This window comes from Pinus tabuliformis, chromosome 9 (assembly GCF_031772625.1).
Source record: "Pinus tabuliformis cultivar Carrire ecotype Pingquan chromosome 9, CPIR1, whole genome shotgun sequence".
Classification (NCBI taxonomy): domain Eukaryota; kingdom Viridiplantae; phylum Streptophyta; class Pinopsida; order Pinales; family Pinaceae; genus Pinus; species Pinus tabuliformis.
Window position 1 is genome coordinate 1,482,539,119 of NC_142307.1, and position 17,450 is coordinate 1,482,556,568.

Sequence of the window (17,450 nt, forward strand, 5' to 3'; positions counted from 1 at the left end):
ATACACCAGGAACAACCCCTAGAGAAAGAAGAAATGAATCCGACCATATCTTGTAATGCATTGGCTAGAATTACCACTCCTCAAACTATCAAGATAGAAGGTCATATCAAGAAGAAAAAGGTAATAGTGTTGATTGACTCGGGCAGTACCCATAATTTTATTCATTATAAGATAGCCAAGGAATTGAATTGCTTCCTATATCCAACACTAGAGTGTCAAGTGATGGTTGCAAGTGGAGGAACCATAACTTGCTCAGGAAAGTGCCATAATATCAAGCTATCCATGGGAGAATACATATTGAATAGCCCAATGCTTTCCATTCCAATGGGTGGTGATGATGTTGTACTAGGAGTCCAATGGCTACAATCCTTGGGTACAATAGCTTTTAATTTTCAAGAACTTTTCATGAAATTTTCTTCAAAAGGAAAGGAAGTTGAATTAAGGGGTATCGCAAGGAAACTAGGAAGGATAATCAGCTCTAACGGAATGACAAATCTTCTAAAGAAAGAATAACGAGGCATAATTGCACAATTATGTTCACTAGAGGTTCACACATCGAAATCATCTATTTCTCCAGATCTCCAAAAAGTCTTGGACAATCATTCCAAGGTATTTAAGACTCCCAAAGGCCTCCCACCTATTCGTGATCATGATCATGCTATTCATTTGATTCCAGGAAGTGTTCCTCCAAACATCAGGCCTTACATATATCCCTATGCCCAAAAGAGTGAAATTAAACGTATGGTTGCAGAAATGCTAGAGGCTGGTATAATTCAACCTAGTCAAAGTTCTTTCTTTGTTCCAATAGTATTGGTTCACGAGAAAGATGGATCATGGTGCATGTGTCCAGATTATAGGGAGCTCAATAAGCTCACTATTAAAGATAAATTTCCCAGTCCATTCATTGATGAATTATTGGATGAATTGCATGGATCAATTTACTTCACCAAGTTGAATCTTCGTTCAGGATATCATCAAATCAAAATGAAGACTGAAGACATTCCAAAAACAGCATTTATAACTCATGAGGATCATTATGAATTTTTGGTCATGCCTTTTGGCCTTACCAATGCACCTTCTACATTTCAAGGTTTGATGAATTCCATTTTCAAACCCTTCCTTATAAAAATTGTGTTAGCATTTTTTGATGATATACTAATCTACAACAAGTCTTGGAAGGATCATGTTCAACATGTTGACAGGGTGTTCAAACTATTGGAGGAGAAACAATTATATGCAAAAAGCTCCAAATGTTTCTTTGGAATACAAGAGGTGGAATATTTGGGCCATATTGTATCTCATGAAGGTGTTAAGGTAGACCCTAGCAAAATTAAAACCATTAAGGAATGGAAAATCCCCACATCCATAAAGAATCTACGAGGATTTCTCGGGTTGACATGGTATTATCGCAAGTTTGTTAAGAATTATGGGAGAATAGTAGCACCTCCAACAACATTATTTAAGAAAGATGCATTTTCATGAACTCCATAAGCAATGAAGGCCTTTGAACATCTTAAAAAGGAAATGTGCCAAGCACCAATCTTAGCTACACCGGACTTCACAAAAACCTTTATTGTGGAATGTGATGCCTCGGGAAATGGAATTGGTGCTATTTTAATGCAAGAAGAAATACCCATTGCTTACGAAAGTCATCCAATCAAAGTAAAGTATTTACACAAAGTTATTTATGAGAAGGAAATGTTGGCAATACTACATGCACTTAAGAAATGGTGACCCTACATAATGGGAAGACACTTCAAGGTAAAAACAGATCATGACAGTCTTAAATACTTTTTAGAACAAAGATTATCTTCAGAAGAGCATCAAAAATGGGTCACAAAGATGTTGGGTTATGACTTTGAAATCATCTACAAAAAAGGGAAGCAAAATGTTGTGGCAGATGCACTCTCAAGAAAGGATGAGGATGTGGAAGCATTTCTTTGAGCCATTTATATTATCCAACCAGATTGGATAAACGAAGCAATGGATGAATGGAAAAATGACGAAGAAGTGTGGGCACTCATTCAAAATTTACAACAAGATCTTAGTACATCTTATACATTTAGCTGGAAAAATGATTCGTTATGGTACAAAGATCGGTTATACCTATGTAAGAATTCCCAACTCAAACAAAAGATTCTTAGCAAATTTCACACCTCTCCCTTAGGAGGGCATTCAAGATTTCTAAAAACTTACCACAGGTTAAGAAGGAAATTTTTTGGGATGGCCTTAAATCAGATATTCAAAAGTTTGTGGCTGAATGTTTGGTTTGCTAACAAAATAAAGTTGAAACAATTAAGTCCCCAAGTGTATTACAACCTTTATCCATTCCAAGGCAACGTTGGGAGGAGGTTTTAATGGATTTTATCGCAGGTTTACCCAAGTCCGAAGGAAGGAGTGCTATCATGATGGTAGTTGATAGACTTACCAAGTATGCACACTTTTGTGCATTATCCCACCCATTTAAAGCGAGTATAGTTTCTACTACATTTATGGAAACAATTCAAAAGCTACATGGAAACCCAAAGATTATTGTAAGCGATAGAGATCCCATTTTCACTAGAAATTTTTGGATAGAATTATTTTCTTGTCTTGGTACTCAGTTAGATCATAGCTCATCTTATCATCCTCAATCTGATGGGCAAATGGAGATAGTAAACAAATGTTTGGAAGGATATCTTCGTTGCTTTGTATCTGATAAACAGACACAATGGGTCAAATGGTTGCCTCTGGCTGAATGGTGGTATAACACTTCCTTCCATACTGCAACAAAAATGACCCCATTTATGGCACTTTACGGATATCTTCCACCATCTATCACATCATATTTAAGAGAAAATTCTAAGGTGCAAGCAGTGGAAGATCACATCGAGCATCAACAACAAGTTCTCCAACTCTTAAAGGATAACCTCACCTTGGCACAAAATAGAATGAAACAGCAGGCAGATCAACATCACAGCAAAAGAAGTTTTGATGTAAGTGATTGGGTATTCCTACAGCTACAACCATATAAACAAATGTCCCTCAAGCAAGCTAATAAGGATAATAAATTATCACCAAAGTATTATGGTCCATACAAGGTGTTGCAAAAGATATATACTATGGCATACAAATGGGAGCTTCCGGCAGCTTCCCAAGTGCACCCAGTTTTCCATGTGTCATGCTTAAAGAAGGTTACAGGTGACAAGCTCCCAGTTCAAACAATATTGCCAAAACTTGATGAGGAAGGAAAAATCATATTGGAACCTGAAGCAGTCAAAGAAACAAGAACTCGACAATTATGAAATCGATCAATTTCAGAGTATCTCATCAAGTGGAAGAACTTACTCGTTGAAGATTCCACATGGGAGGATGAGAATTTTATACAAAAGCATCCAAAACTACTTAAGCGTTGAGGACAACACTTTTTTGAAGGAGAGGGGCATGTTAGGTCCCTATAATACTAGTGATTCCCCCATTACTATTGTCATTTTATCCCTTATTGTTATTCTTGTGCCCCTATTGTCCCCATATTGTTATTATTGTGTCCCATAGAAACCCACTATTGTTATTTTTGTGTCCTTACATTATTATTGTTAGGTCGGCTTTGATTGTATTGTGACTCCTTAGACTCCTATATATAGAAAGGAGGTTTTGTCATCTGTAGCATCGAAGAATTGTTCATTTGTTTAAGGTAAAGGAGGTTGTCCCCTCGAAGAGGCTGATGTTCTTGCAACTCTTTGATAGATCCTAAAAAATAAATGGTGAGTCTGCAATGTGAGAGGTAGCTACATATATATCCACAACAAGATTTATTCTACCAATAAAAAAACATCGCTTTGCATAAATATGTAGTACACCTCCCTCCACAACCTCTAGTTGAAGAGCCTTTTCAACTAATGGCTTTGATCCTCATGGATCCAATCATCACGAAATTTCTCTATGGAATAAGGGACATATTGTCGCAGATCTCCACCCATAAGGGTGAAAACCTCCATATCTGAGCTATATAAGGATGTTGTTGCCATTTCACCAACTAAATCTGCATAGAGAAGGTTGTGACTGCACATATATGTAGTGAAACCACCATGTCGGCTCAGATTTGTATTGTAAAGACTAGAATCGAATAGATTTGCATAAAAAATGGTCAGGTTGACTGACCCTTGATCTTACTTGTTGCTTTGAACCAAACAAAACTCCAACAATGTTGTTATCACAACTTTTTTTTGCCTCCACTGACACCCATCAAAGTTATAGAATCATCGCTTCTCTCTAGGACTGAGATTAAGCTACCAAATGCCAATACACACACACACACACTTTTGTGGGTTGTCAAAACCTACAACCCAAAAACCATAACCCATGGATTATATACCATTGGAAAATCCATGGGTTGTGGTTTTTGGGCTGTAAGTTTTGATAACCCATGGGCTGTAAGTTTTGATAACCCATGGATGTGTGTGTGTGTGTGTGTGTGTGTATACATATAATCCTTGCGGGGAAACTGAAGGGATACTTCCCCACATTCATGGATGTCATCCCTAGTAAACTTGTTAGCATAGACTAGTTTGTGGCAACCAGGCACTTTCTAGCACGAAACTAGCTAAATGGCCAACAATATTGTTGACAATTAGCTCAAGTAACCCTTGGAATGTGCATGTGTGTTCAGGCATGCATGTGCTTATATATGTCCTTGGAAATAACTCCCTAGGGAATTCATGGGTTGGAAAATCTCACGCACTTCCCCTTATTTTGAGGATGGTATCATGTTTAAAGAGGCTGACATAGGCTTAGTGTGCTTGACATCATGGGAATCAAGTTGGAGACCGACACATTGGATTACTGGATCATCTCACCAGCAATGTCAATGATTGATTGATTTAATCACATAACCTTAGGACTCATGCATGTGGAAATCATAGCCGCATTCTTATTCCTTTTGTCTCCAAAATTTAAGAGGGGAGAGTAAGTAGATGTTTCACAAGCATGTAGATATCTAATAATGAAAGGGGTAGCTAGGGTGGGTATCATTTATTAAAGATCAATATTTCACCATATGCATCAGTGACAGGACAAAGATTGTGGCCCAAAAACTGATGACGATTCCTTATTAATAAGGTTGCAAGAGCTTGTGCAGATTTTTCACCTTTTTGTATCATGAATCATAATACCAAGAAGAGTTTTTAGGCAAAAAAATATCACAAATCAAGTTTATAGGTGGAAAAATGGAGGCTACATTTCTATGGTGCAAGAGGTTGAGCTAGAATTTCTTTAAACAATCCATGCTAAAATATCAATGAAACTACATCGAACATGTTATAATAGGTTGTTGTGTGATCCATTTAAAAGTTGCTGAAGAAAACGACCCAGAGTTGATGTCTTATGTGAATAGTGGTAGCGATGATATGGATTAATCTACTAAAGATGAAGAAACTTATGAGGTTTTGTTGTGTTCCTTTTTTGGAAAATGTATTGCAAACTTGTTGATTCATTTTATGCATAAGTAAACACAACATTAATTAAAATAAACACATGATTATCATCACACATACACATTCCAAGGAAACCATAATGGAAGACTCTTTGAGTACTTACGCATGATCCACAGATGGTAAGTGGGGTAAATTTCCAGCCCTGATTATGGAGCCTAACCTTAAGGGGATCAACAGAATCAAACCTATGACCTCCCAAACTTTGGGGGAGATATAAGAGGTATCGCATTTGGCTCATGACCAGTTGAGTTAACCCTCAACTCTCTCTCTCTTACACACACACTCACATATGAATCCTCATGGGGAAGCCCAAGGGATGCTTCCCCACATTCCTGGATGGCATCCCTACTGAACTTTTTGGCATAGACTAGTTTGTTGCAAGTAGGCACTTGCTAGCACAAAAATAGCTAAATTCCCAACAATGTTGGCGACAAATAGCTCAAATAACTCCTTGGAATGTGTGTGTGTGTGTGTTTATATATGTCTTAGGAAATTTCAAGGTTGGAAAATGTCAAGAACTTCCCCTCATTATGAGGATGATATCAAGTTTCAAGAGAGTAGCATAGACTTAGTGTAGTCGACCTCGTGGGAATGAAGTTGGGGACCTGGATAGTGCATTTTATTACTGCAACATCTCACCAATAATGTCACCAACTAATTATCTAACTATCTAGGATATGCATGCATACATAATACATACATATATGCATATACACATACATATACATACAAACATAAATACATATATAATGTGTCGAGAGGCACTCTACAACCCAATATAGGATAGATGTGTAGGTGTAATGTAAGAAAGTAAACATTTTTAAATCTCATCTCAATATGTTAAATTTATATTAATATGTCCAATTTATAAGACGTACAAGACTTGTAAACACTTAACTTAATTAAATAATAATAAAAGGTTAAAAGAAATATAAAGCCCAATATGAAAAATGTTGTAATGTCCTTAAAAGTTAAAAGTAATAAAAATAATAAAATTTAATATTTTATGTTGTAATTATGTTTTTAAATAATAAAACTACCAATAAGTTTGTAGATAAAGAAAATCATAACTAAGCCAATAGGCTTTTTATGGTGAGGTTCTTCCTAATGCTATTGTAGTAGATTTATCGTCCAAAAAGAATATGTCATTCGAGGGTTGTCAAAGAGATTGCGTCAGTTTCGATCATTTGATTCATCATCCAAAAAAAATATGTCATTCGAGGGTTGTCAAAGAGATTGCATCAGTTTCAATCATTTGATTCATCATCCAAAAAGAATATGTCATTCAAGGGTTGTCAAAGAGATTGCGTCAGTTTCGATCATTTGAGAAGCGACCCCTGGTGCTCTTCGTCAGAATTCAAAACATCATTTCGGGAATCAAATAGGCATCGCAGGTGCTAGCTATTTGGAGAAATTGTAGGCTCGAACACCATCTAATATGTCAATCTTCCATTATTTTTAATAGGTATGTGGCCTATGTCCAAAGGTTTTTGCTTTCGACTAGACCAACACCATTTGAAAGAAAAATTACGTGGGTTCAATTTCATACTAGAGAATTCAAGGATTCAGTCATGAGCTCGAAAGATACTTTGATCCCCCCGGTGAGGAACCTTATGAGGAGCCCAGATATGCGATAAGCGACGGAATCACGGGAATGGCCATAATAGTTCTTGTTATTGTGGTTTGGTGTTAGGTCCCTATACTACTAGTGTAACCCCTTATTGTTATTAGTACAACACCCTTATTATATTTTTGTGCCCATGTAGTCCCCATATTGTTATTATTGTGCCCCATAGAAGCCAACTATTGTTATTATTGTGCCCTTACATTATTATTGTTATGTCGGCTCTGATTATATTATGACCCCTTAGACTCCTATATATAGAAAGGAGGTCTTTTCATTTGTATCATCTAAGAATTATTCATTTATGTAATGTAAAGGAGGTTTCCCCCTCGAAGAGGCTTAACTATAAGGCATTTATCTCTTTCTTCTATCTTTTTGTGAGCTGGTTTCATAACATTTAGTATCAAAGCTTTGGATTCTAGGGTTTCGCTGCTCCAAACATGTCATCGTGGCATTTTCGCTATAACTTTTTTCTGCGACGTTTTAGATGCTAACAAAAAATTCCATTTGTGACAAAATCTTGCTGAACCTCTGGTTCGAATTTGAGATCTTGTCTCGCTATATTTTTGGAGATATGATCTGAGGAAGTTAGGGTTTTTGCAAGCTCCAGAATTTCATCTAAAACAGGTCATTGTGGAAGTTTCGCTATAACTTGTTCACTATGAAGTTTCAGAAGCTAAACCCAAAACCCATTTGAGAAGAAAGCGTTCTGAACCTCGGGTCTGAACTTCAGATCTTGTCTTGCTATATTTTTGGATATATGATCTGAGGAAGTTTGGTTTTTGCAGACTCCCGAATTACATCTTAAACAGGTGACCTTGGGAAAATCGTCATAACTTTATGTCTGAGCATCAAATTGGAATTTCATAAAAAGTTACAAAAAGAGGACGAATTGTAGTTTTCTATGTATAATTTTCAAATCCGAAGGTTGAAACAGTGACACGTGGCACTTAATACAAATTCGTTCTTCTGAAAAGGTATATAATCCGATCATCTTGGGAGATTGTGCATAACTCTTTCTTGGAGAATCCAATTTCAATCAGATTGGTGGCATTTGAAAGAGGACGCAGAGGGCTACTGTAAGTCGCAATTTCAGAACTAGAAGATCCAAAATTATAGAGTTATAGTCGTTTCAAGATCGAGCTCCTAAAATCAAGAAAAGGCGATATGAGGAAGTTTGATGGCAAGGATCCGGTAAATTGGATACTACAGATGGAGCAATATTTTGATATACACGAGGTTCAACTTTTACAAAAGGTTCATATTGAATCTTTATATTTAGAACCAAATCAATTTTTATGGTATAAAGGGATTTGTTCTTGTAAAGCACTTGTTACTTGGTCAATTTTCACAGAAGAAATGATAGCACATTATGAGGATACAAAGAGTAACACCTTCTTTAGCCAATTGATAAATCTCGAACAAAAGGGTTCAATGGAAGAGAACATTGAGGACTTTCAAACATTGAATATGAGGGTAAATGATATTCTAGAGAAGCAAATGATTGATGTCTTCACAGGGACTTTAAAGGATAACATTCAACATGAGGTTCGTCTTTGGGAACCTGATTCATTGGAGAAGGAATTCAGGTTGGCAAGAAAAATTGAAAGCGAAATTATGGAAACAAGGAATCCCACCACTCACGACTATAATTATGGAAGTGTTTTTTCTCCTAGCCTTCCACAACCTACAAGGTTTACACAACAACAATTGGAAGAAAAAAGAGAAAAGGGACTTTGTTACAATTGTGATAACAAATACATTAAAGGTCATAAGTGTGCCGAGAAGAAATTATTTTACATTGATTGTGAAGAGGAGGAAGAAAAGGATCAAGAAACATCAAAAGAAGAGGATATACACAAAGAACCAACCCTGGAGAAAGAAAAAATGAATCCGACCATATCTTGTAAAGCGTTGGCAAGAATTACCACTCCTCAAACTCTTAAGATAGAAGGACATATCAAGAAGAAAAAGGTTCAAGAAGTGAAAGATCACATCGAGAAAGAAGAAAGGAATCTGACCATATCTTGTAATGCATTGGCTAGAATTACCACTCCTCAAACTATCAAGATAAAAGGACATATCAAGAAGAAAAATGTTCAAGAAGTGAAATATCACATCGAGCATCAAGAAATGAATCCGACCATATCTTGTAATGCATTGGAAGAAATTACCACTCCTCAAACTCTCAAGATAGAAAGACATATCAAGAAGAAAAAGATTCAAGTAGTGAAAGATCACATCAAGCATCAACAACAAGTTCTCCAACTTTTAAAGGATAATGCAACTTTGGTGCAGAATCGAATGAAACAGCAGGCAGATCAACATCGCAGTGAAAGAAGTTTTGATGTAGGCGATTGGGTATTTTTATGTCTACATATCAAGCAAGCTATTCATGAGAAGGAAATGTTTTCAATACTACATGCACTTAAGAAATGGCGACCTTACCTAATGGGAAGACACTTCAAGGTAAAAATGGATCATGATAGTCTTAAATACTCTTTAGAACAAAGATTATCTTTAGAATAACAGAAAAAATGGGTCACAAATATGTTGGGTTATGACTTTGAAATCATCTTAAAAAAAGGGAAGAAAAATGTTGTTGCAAATGCACTCTCAAGAAAGGATGAGGATGTGGAAGCATTGTTTTGTGCTATTTCTATTATCCAACTAGATTGGATAAATGAAGCAAGGGATGAATGGAAGAAGGACAAAGAAGTGTGGCCACTCATCCAAAAGTTGTAGAAGATCCTAGTTCAAACAATATTGCCAGAACTTGATGAGGAAGGAAAAATCATATTGGAACCTCGAGCAATCATAGAAACAAGAACCCGACAGCTACGAAATCGATCAATTTCAAAGTATCTCATCAAGTGGAAGAACTTACCCGCTGAAGATTCCAGATGGGAGGACAAGAATTTTACACAGAAGCATCAAGAACTACTCAAGCGTTGAGGACAACACTTTTTGAAGGAGAAGGGCATGTTAGGTCCATATACTACTAGTGTAACCCCTTATTGTTATTAGTAAAACCCCCTTATTATATTGATGTGCCCATGTAGTCCCCATATTGTTATAATTGTGCCCCATAGAAGCCAACTATTGTTATTATTGTGCCCTTACATTATTATTGTTATGTCGGTTCTAATTATATTATGACCCCTTAGGCTCCTATATATTGAAAGGAGGTTTTTTCATTTGTATCATCCAAGAATTATTCATTTGTGTAATTTAAAGGAGGTTGCCCCCTCGAAGAGGCTTAATTATAAGGCGTTTATCTCTTTCTTCTATCTTTTTGTGAGTTGGTTTCATAACATTTGGTTCATATTTTTCCTGCACGTTTATGACAGATGGTTGTCGAGACAACCTACTAGATTTCCCAAATGGAGACGGTGGAGATCAACTCCTAGACGTCTTCAGTTTCATTTTATAACATGACAAGAACTGCCAAGGTTGTAGAATGTGGGGTTGGATTCTGCGATATTAGGAACTATGCCCGTCTTTATCTATAAATCACAAAATTTCATAGATGCTTTGGTGTGCACAGTCTGCCATAATGCATTATAGGAGAACAAGAAAGCACAGCTTTTGCCCAAATGCAAACATATTTTTCATGTGGACTGTATCAACATGTGGTTTCTTTCGAATTCTAGTTGTTCCCTTTGCAGAACCAATGCCCAGGCAGAAGAGCAAGTTAAAATCTACAAGAATCGAATAAGTTTCGACTACAATCTCGAAACCAATTATTACTTCAGGGAGCCATGACAATTTGAATTCAGAGCAAAGTCATAGCGCAAGTTCTTCATGTATGTAGAAGCAGATGAGTGCAGAGAGGGATGAGGGAGCCTTTGGAGGAAGAGCATTAATTATGCTTACCATTGAACAACCCAGGAGTCCCGATGGCTTCTCGTCTCCTTAATTCGAAGCCCATCAGCCTTGCTCACCAAACGGTTCACAGTCATTTGCATGTTCTCGTTGCTCACCATAGTTCACCTACAACCATAGTGAGAAGAGACACAGAGAGGATTCTTATCTTCCCATCTGATCATCCAGATGAATGTGATGACGAAAATAATGATCAGTAGAGTTTGGCAACCATATTCTACAGTGTACATATATAGACAGACATAATTTCACCAACCTTATAAAGAACAAAGAATTCATCAAGATTGAGATGTATTGTCGACTTTATTCTATTTGGATAAAATGTATATTCAGAAAAGAAATACAGAAAGGTACCTAGACCTTTGCACATAATACTTTCTTTATTTTTGTTTTTATGTGGTTTCTTGATTTTCTTTTGGATAGGAACCAAGCTCATTAATCAAATTGCAACCCAATACACATTTGCAACTTCACCTACATAATCGAAATGCAGTATTATTAACTGATAAGTATAATTTCACCTTCATAATTTAAGTGCATTGTATGGTTTGAATGAATAAAATGTTCAAATCTATGTTGGTTGGGTAACACTACTAATTCAACTTGCTCTTGGATCCTTGAAGCTAAAGATAATCCTATATTTTTTCACTTTTGCTTTTGAATTATTACATATATTGCTTATTTTAATTATATCTTTTGCTTTAGTATTAGTATATATATTTCTTCATTTGGTTATGTCAATTCATAGTTTATCATACTCTTGCCTGCCTATATTTCTGGAAAACTTTTGGGACCCAACATTTGATATTTTTCACAAGCAATCCCTTGTCACATACTCTTGCCTGCCTATATTTCTGGAAAACTTTTGGGACCCAACATTTGATATTTTTCACAAGCAATCCCTTGTCACATGGGAATTCTTGGGAGTCTTGTAGCTCACTGAGCTTCATCTATTTGAGCTCGGGTATTAAATCTACGTTCAATGTACACAACCCTCATTCTCAGCAATTTCCCATTTCTAATGAGCACAATACCCTTTGTTTATTAATAAACCACATGACAGTCTTTCGTTAATAAAATTCACCATAACTATGACGCTCCTTTTTAGTTTTTCCATGTGATTGGATTCTTAACGAGCGTTTGATAAGCCATACTCAAATCATTCCATTACCATATCTAGCCGAATCTTACAGATGAAGAACTATTCAAATATCAATTTGATTGGATGAAAAATGGCTCAAATTGGTTGAAAATTAAAAAAATAAAAATAAAAATTGTAGTTTATAAATAAATTGATAAATCTGATTTCTTTTAAAGGAAGCAGGTGATATTATGACGCTGAATCCCGCACCTATTTTCTCTTTTCATTCATTCATATAGTAAAACATTACATACAAAGTTGTAAAAGATTTATGTGCGTTACTTTTAAATAGTTGCTGATTAAATCTAGGAAATTTTAGTTTTCAATTATTGAAAAAATAATTATCTTGATTTGTTAAATGTATAATATAATTAATTTATTGTTTTCATTAAAACTTAAAAAAATAAAAATAAAAAATCATCCGATATATGATGATGGACCAAGTAAATATTTTGATGCTTGCATTTAGATTGTATATTAGCCATATTAATCACTTCTAATTATAACATCGAAGTTGTGTTAAACTTGGTTATGGTCTCGTACTTTGTACATTGAATGTTTGAGCTATTAACATTAAGTTAAATAAGGATTTTGAAGTTTGTATTTGGATTATTTGTTAATCACAATTACTTCTAGTTATAGCATCAAAGTGGTGTTAAGTTTCATTATGGTTCGATACTTTGTGCATTGAATGTTTTAGTTATTAACATTTAAGTTAAACCAACGTAGATCCATCTTAACCACGGATTTAACATGAGTTGAGAGAGATCAAATTTCTTCATGTACAAACTTATTTTAGAGTGCAAAATAATGTGTAATTTTTTAGTTTAAATTGTATTTTTGAATGTTAGAGATTACATAACATGTCCATTGAGTCATTTTATCAACACATTAGATTAGTTTTATTGTTATTAATATAAAATACCTCAATATTAATCCATATTAAATATTTCATTCATAGCCCACATTGGATATTTGATTCTATACAACATTAAAATATTTTATTTTAATATTTCTGTCTATATATAGATATACATGAAGTTGACATCATGTGTTAAAATATTTTTGAAAAGTATAAGGTTTAAATATCTTACATATTTTTATTTTTTTTACTACTGATTACTTTACATGAAAGTATATTAGGTGATATGGACATATTAAATATGTATAACATGTTTTTAATCCTTTTTTATTATTATAGCTAACATTGCTTTTCTATTTAGAAAATATTTTATTTTTATCTTAAGACAGACATACATACTTAAACATTGCCTTCACATTGGGCTCTAGAATGAGTCTCTCGGCTCAATAAGGATTTTGAAGTTTGTATTTGGATTATTTATTAATCATACATTTATCATTATGTATTCATCATTAAGTGTCTAATTGATATTGAGCTTAATTACGCCTTAGTGGTCTATATTGGAATTGAGCTTGAGGAATTTTGTTTTTTTTTAGAAATGAGTGGACAAGTTTCGATATCAAGACAGTATTCTTCGTGTAAAACATCATCAACCGGATGATAATGAAAAATATTTTAACAAGTTTTCAGTTTCAAACCCAAGAATAACCTATTAAATTTAAATGTAATTTATTTATCCTCTCGTACACCATTACCCTAATTGGAATTAGATCATTTGGTTTCCTTTCAATGTGAACATGATCCACCACACTCACATTATTTATTTATTATTCTCCTATGAGATGCCATACTCCAACGTTCTAATTCTTGAAAGAAGAACCCAATTTTTAGCGGGAAGCTTGAAAGAAGAACCCTTGACAACAAGAATTTACTGTTGTCGTGGTGTGAAAAGGATTATATAGAGCTACAAAGACCAAATGAATCGGGGAAGAGGACATGCGTTTTGGTTTATGACACATATGAATGAGGAGAATTTAGGAGATTTGTTAGAGTCTTTGTGTTGGTTAGGTAGGTCATTACATGACAAAGAGGGCATGGGCATTGTTTCAAAGAATTCAAATCTGCCACAAAAGAAGAGGGCGAAAACCAAAGATAAACCAGCGGGAGGATGAGGAACAAGAATTTGTTGTGATAAATGATTTTGTATTTTTTCCCCTATTATGTGGAACGTGAGTTATTATGATGTATCTTATAAATTTGTATCAATATGAAATTCAACCACAGTCAACTATGGCCAACCATGTTTATTTTATTGTTTATAATATTTATTATAGGGTTTATATACCTTGGTTTATAATATTTGTCTTATGGTTTATCATAGGCTTTTCTCAATATGAAAACAATCATGGTCAACCATGGTCATTCATGGTCAACCTTTGTCAACCATGGTCAATTATGGTCAATAATGGTTAACCATGGTCTACAATGGTCCAATGTCACATTGTGTCGTTGGACCATTGGTCAATCATGGTCAATCATGGTCAACCATGGTCCAACATTGCATTGTGAGAAAGATTGTCTCAATATGAAAATCACCCATGGTCCAGTGCCCCATTGTGACAAATATTGTCTCGATATGAAAATCAAGCATGGTCGAACGTTGCATTGTGACAAAGATTGTCTCATTATGAAAACCAACTATGGTTAACTATGTTTTTTTAGTCTTTATAATATTTATTTTAGGGTTTATAATATTTATCTCAAGATTTATATACATTGGGTTTATAATATTGATCCCTTGGGTTTATAATCGCTTGTAGTTTTAGTAATTATCTCTTGGATTTATTATTCCCTTGGGTTTATTAATCTAAGGGTTCATATTCCTGGGGTATAATATTATTCATAGGGTTTATAATATTAATCCTAGGGTTTAATATAAATCACTTGTGTTTATAATCATGGTCAACCATGGTCTATGATAATATCAATAGTATTATCATATTATTATAAATTTCCATTATAATTGTTATAATTATTATCCTATTTAAAATATAATGATAATAATATTTTATAATATAATTATTATTATTGTATCATTATTATTATTGTTATAATTATATATTTATTTATATCAATATCAATATTAATATTAAATCCATATCCATTGGTGACTATCAACATATATCAACCACATTTAATAATGTGGTTGTGCATGTGATTGATATATGTCTATCTGGACCTAGTAATAATCCTATGATCAAAGTCTCCTATAAGGGCAAGAATAAGTAATTCTCTCAAGAAGAAATTTCCTCGAGTTTTCTTACCAAGATGAAGGTGATTAGTGAGGCTTCTCTTGACCAAATTGTGAATAATGTTATTGTGACTATTCGTGCCTTTTTCAATGAATCCTAAAGTTAAGCGACTAAGGATGTTGGTCTCATTATTAGGCTAAATTTGTTGAGGATCATCAATGAGCCCATTGTTACTGCCATTGCTAATAGGTTTGACAAGAAGGGAACTTCTACTAAAGAGAAGGATGTGTTGCTAAATTATTTGGGAGGAGAGGTGTTAGATGTCTCAATTTTGACAATTCAAAAGGAAATGTTCGAAGTGAAGGTCATTACTAAAGATACTCACTTGGGAGGCAAGGATTCAAATACTAGCATTGTAAATCGCTTTGTGCAGGAATTCAAAAGGAAACACAAAGAAGACATCAACGAGAATGCTAGAGCTCTTCACAAGTTTGGGAACTCTTTCTTATTGTCAATGTTCCTTGAAGCTGTAATTTTGCTCCTTACAACTGTAATTTTTATTTTTATTTTTTTAAGTTTATGGGAGATGTTGTATGATTTAGAGTGAGAATAGCAATAAAATAAAATTACATTTACATTTTCATGTCTTTTATTTTCTTAATTTTTAATATATATATATATATATATATATATATATATTTTAAATTTAAAAATAATTTTAATATACTTATTTTTTATTTTATTATTATTTTTAAATGTTTTTATTTATAATAATTTTTTAATTTAAATATTTTTTATATAAATATTTTTTATATAAATATTTTTTTAGTTGAGAAATTCAAAACAATGTGTATATTACTCAAATATTCTTATTTAATTGAGTGTTGGTTTAAAAAAAAAAAAAAAAACTTAAATTAACAAAATAAATGTTTTTAGATATTCTTCTTATACTTGGTAAGTTGTTAGTCACAAATCCCCAAGAACACTCGAAGTGAAGACTCAAAGAACCTTTGTTACTTCCCAATAAGTAGAGGTGATGACTTCTTAGAGAATTACTCTTTGTTTTCAGGAAAGATAGTTATTCAAGTTAATTTCATTGATATTCTCTGGAAATGAAATTAGATTGTTGTAACATAACTTAAATGTAAAGTCATATGGAATACAAAGTAATATGGGCTCTTAGATATGTCAAATTCACACTCCCTCAAAGAAATGCAAAGCCTTACTAGAATGCTATTTGAGAACAAAAATATAACAATTATATTATATGAAAGATGGTAAGCAACTTGCCACGGAACTCCGAGAACAATTGGGGTGTATGGGTCTTTGGATTCTTCTAAGGGGTGTTTAGATCACTATTTTGTAGCAATTGAAGTGCTTTCTTTAGTATTTGGGTTATTTAGCAGGTATCTTGTTAAATTTTTTTTGGAACTTTGAGGTATATGGAATTGTTGGGAATTCGTGTTGCAACTAGCCAACCTCCAAGCCCATTCGACTAGTCGACCCCCAACCTCCAATGACATATTAGAAACCCTTGTATTTCCAATGTCTCCAATAACATATTAGAAACTCTTCTATTTGTAATGTAAAAAAACCAAAACACTATCCGCGTGTCTTTGCGCCTCTTGATGCAAATGCTAGTATACATATCACATTAGAATATATAACATATAAGTAGTAGATATAATCTATTTTACCTTATAAATTAAAATAATGATTTTGTAACCATATTTAAATTTAATTAATAAACACATAAAAACTTTATTACTTACCATAAGCTTACAATATACCAATATTTTTAACCATGGATATTCACACCAACTTTACCATAGATATTATTAACTTGTAAATAGTCTTTGTTACAATACCATGGGCCAATAACATGCTCATCAATACTAGGTGCCCAAAAACCATCTATCATTTCACAATCAAAATATTTTATAATTACTTTTGAAATATATATAAACCCTCTATCACATTAAAATATATAAGATAAGATCCATTTTATTATATAAATTAAAATAATTATTTTGTAACTTTATTTAAATTTAATTAATAAACACATAAAAAATTAATTATTATTATTATTATCCATTTTCAAGGTCACCGCCAAGCAAGACACCAAATTGGTGTATGAGACGCCCTTGTTTGTGAGAAAGGGACCCACCTCCGTGCAACGATTTGACTATCAAGTCTATGAAGGCATACATACTCT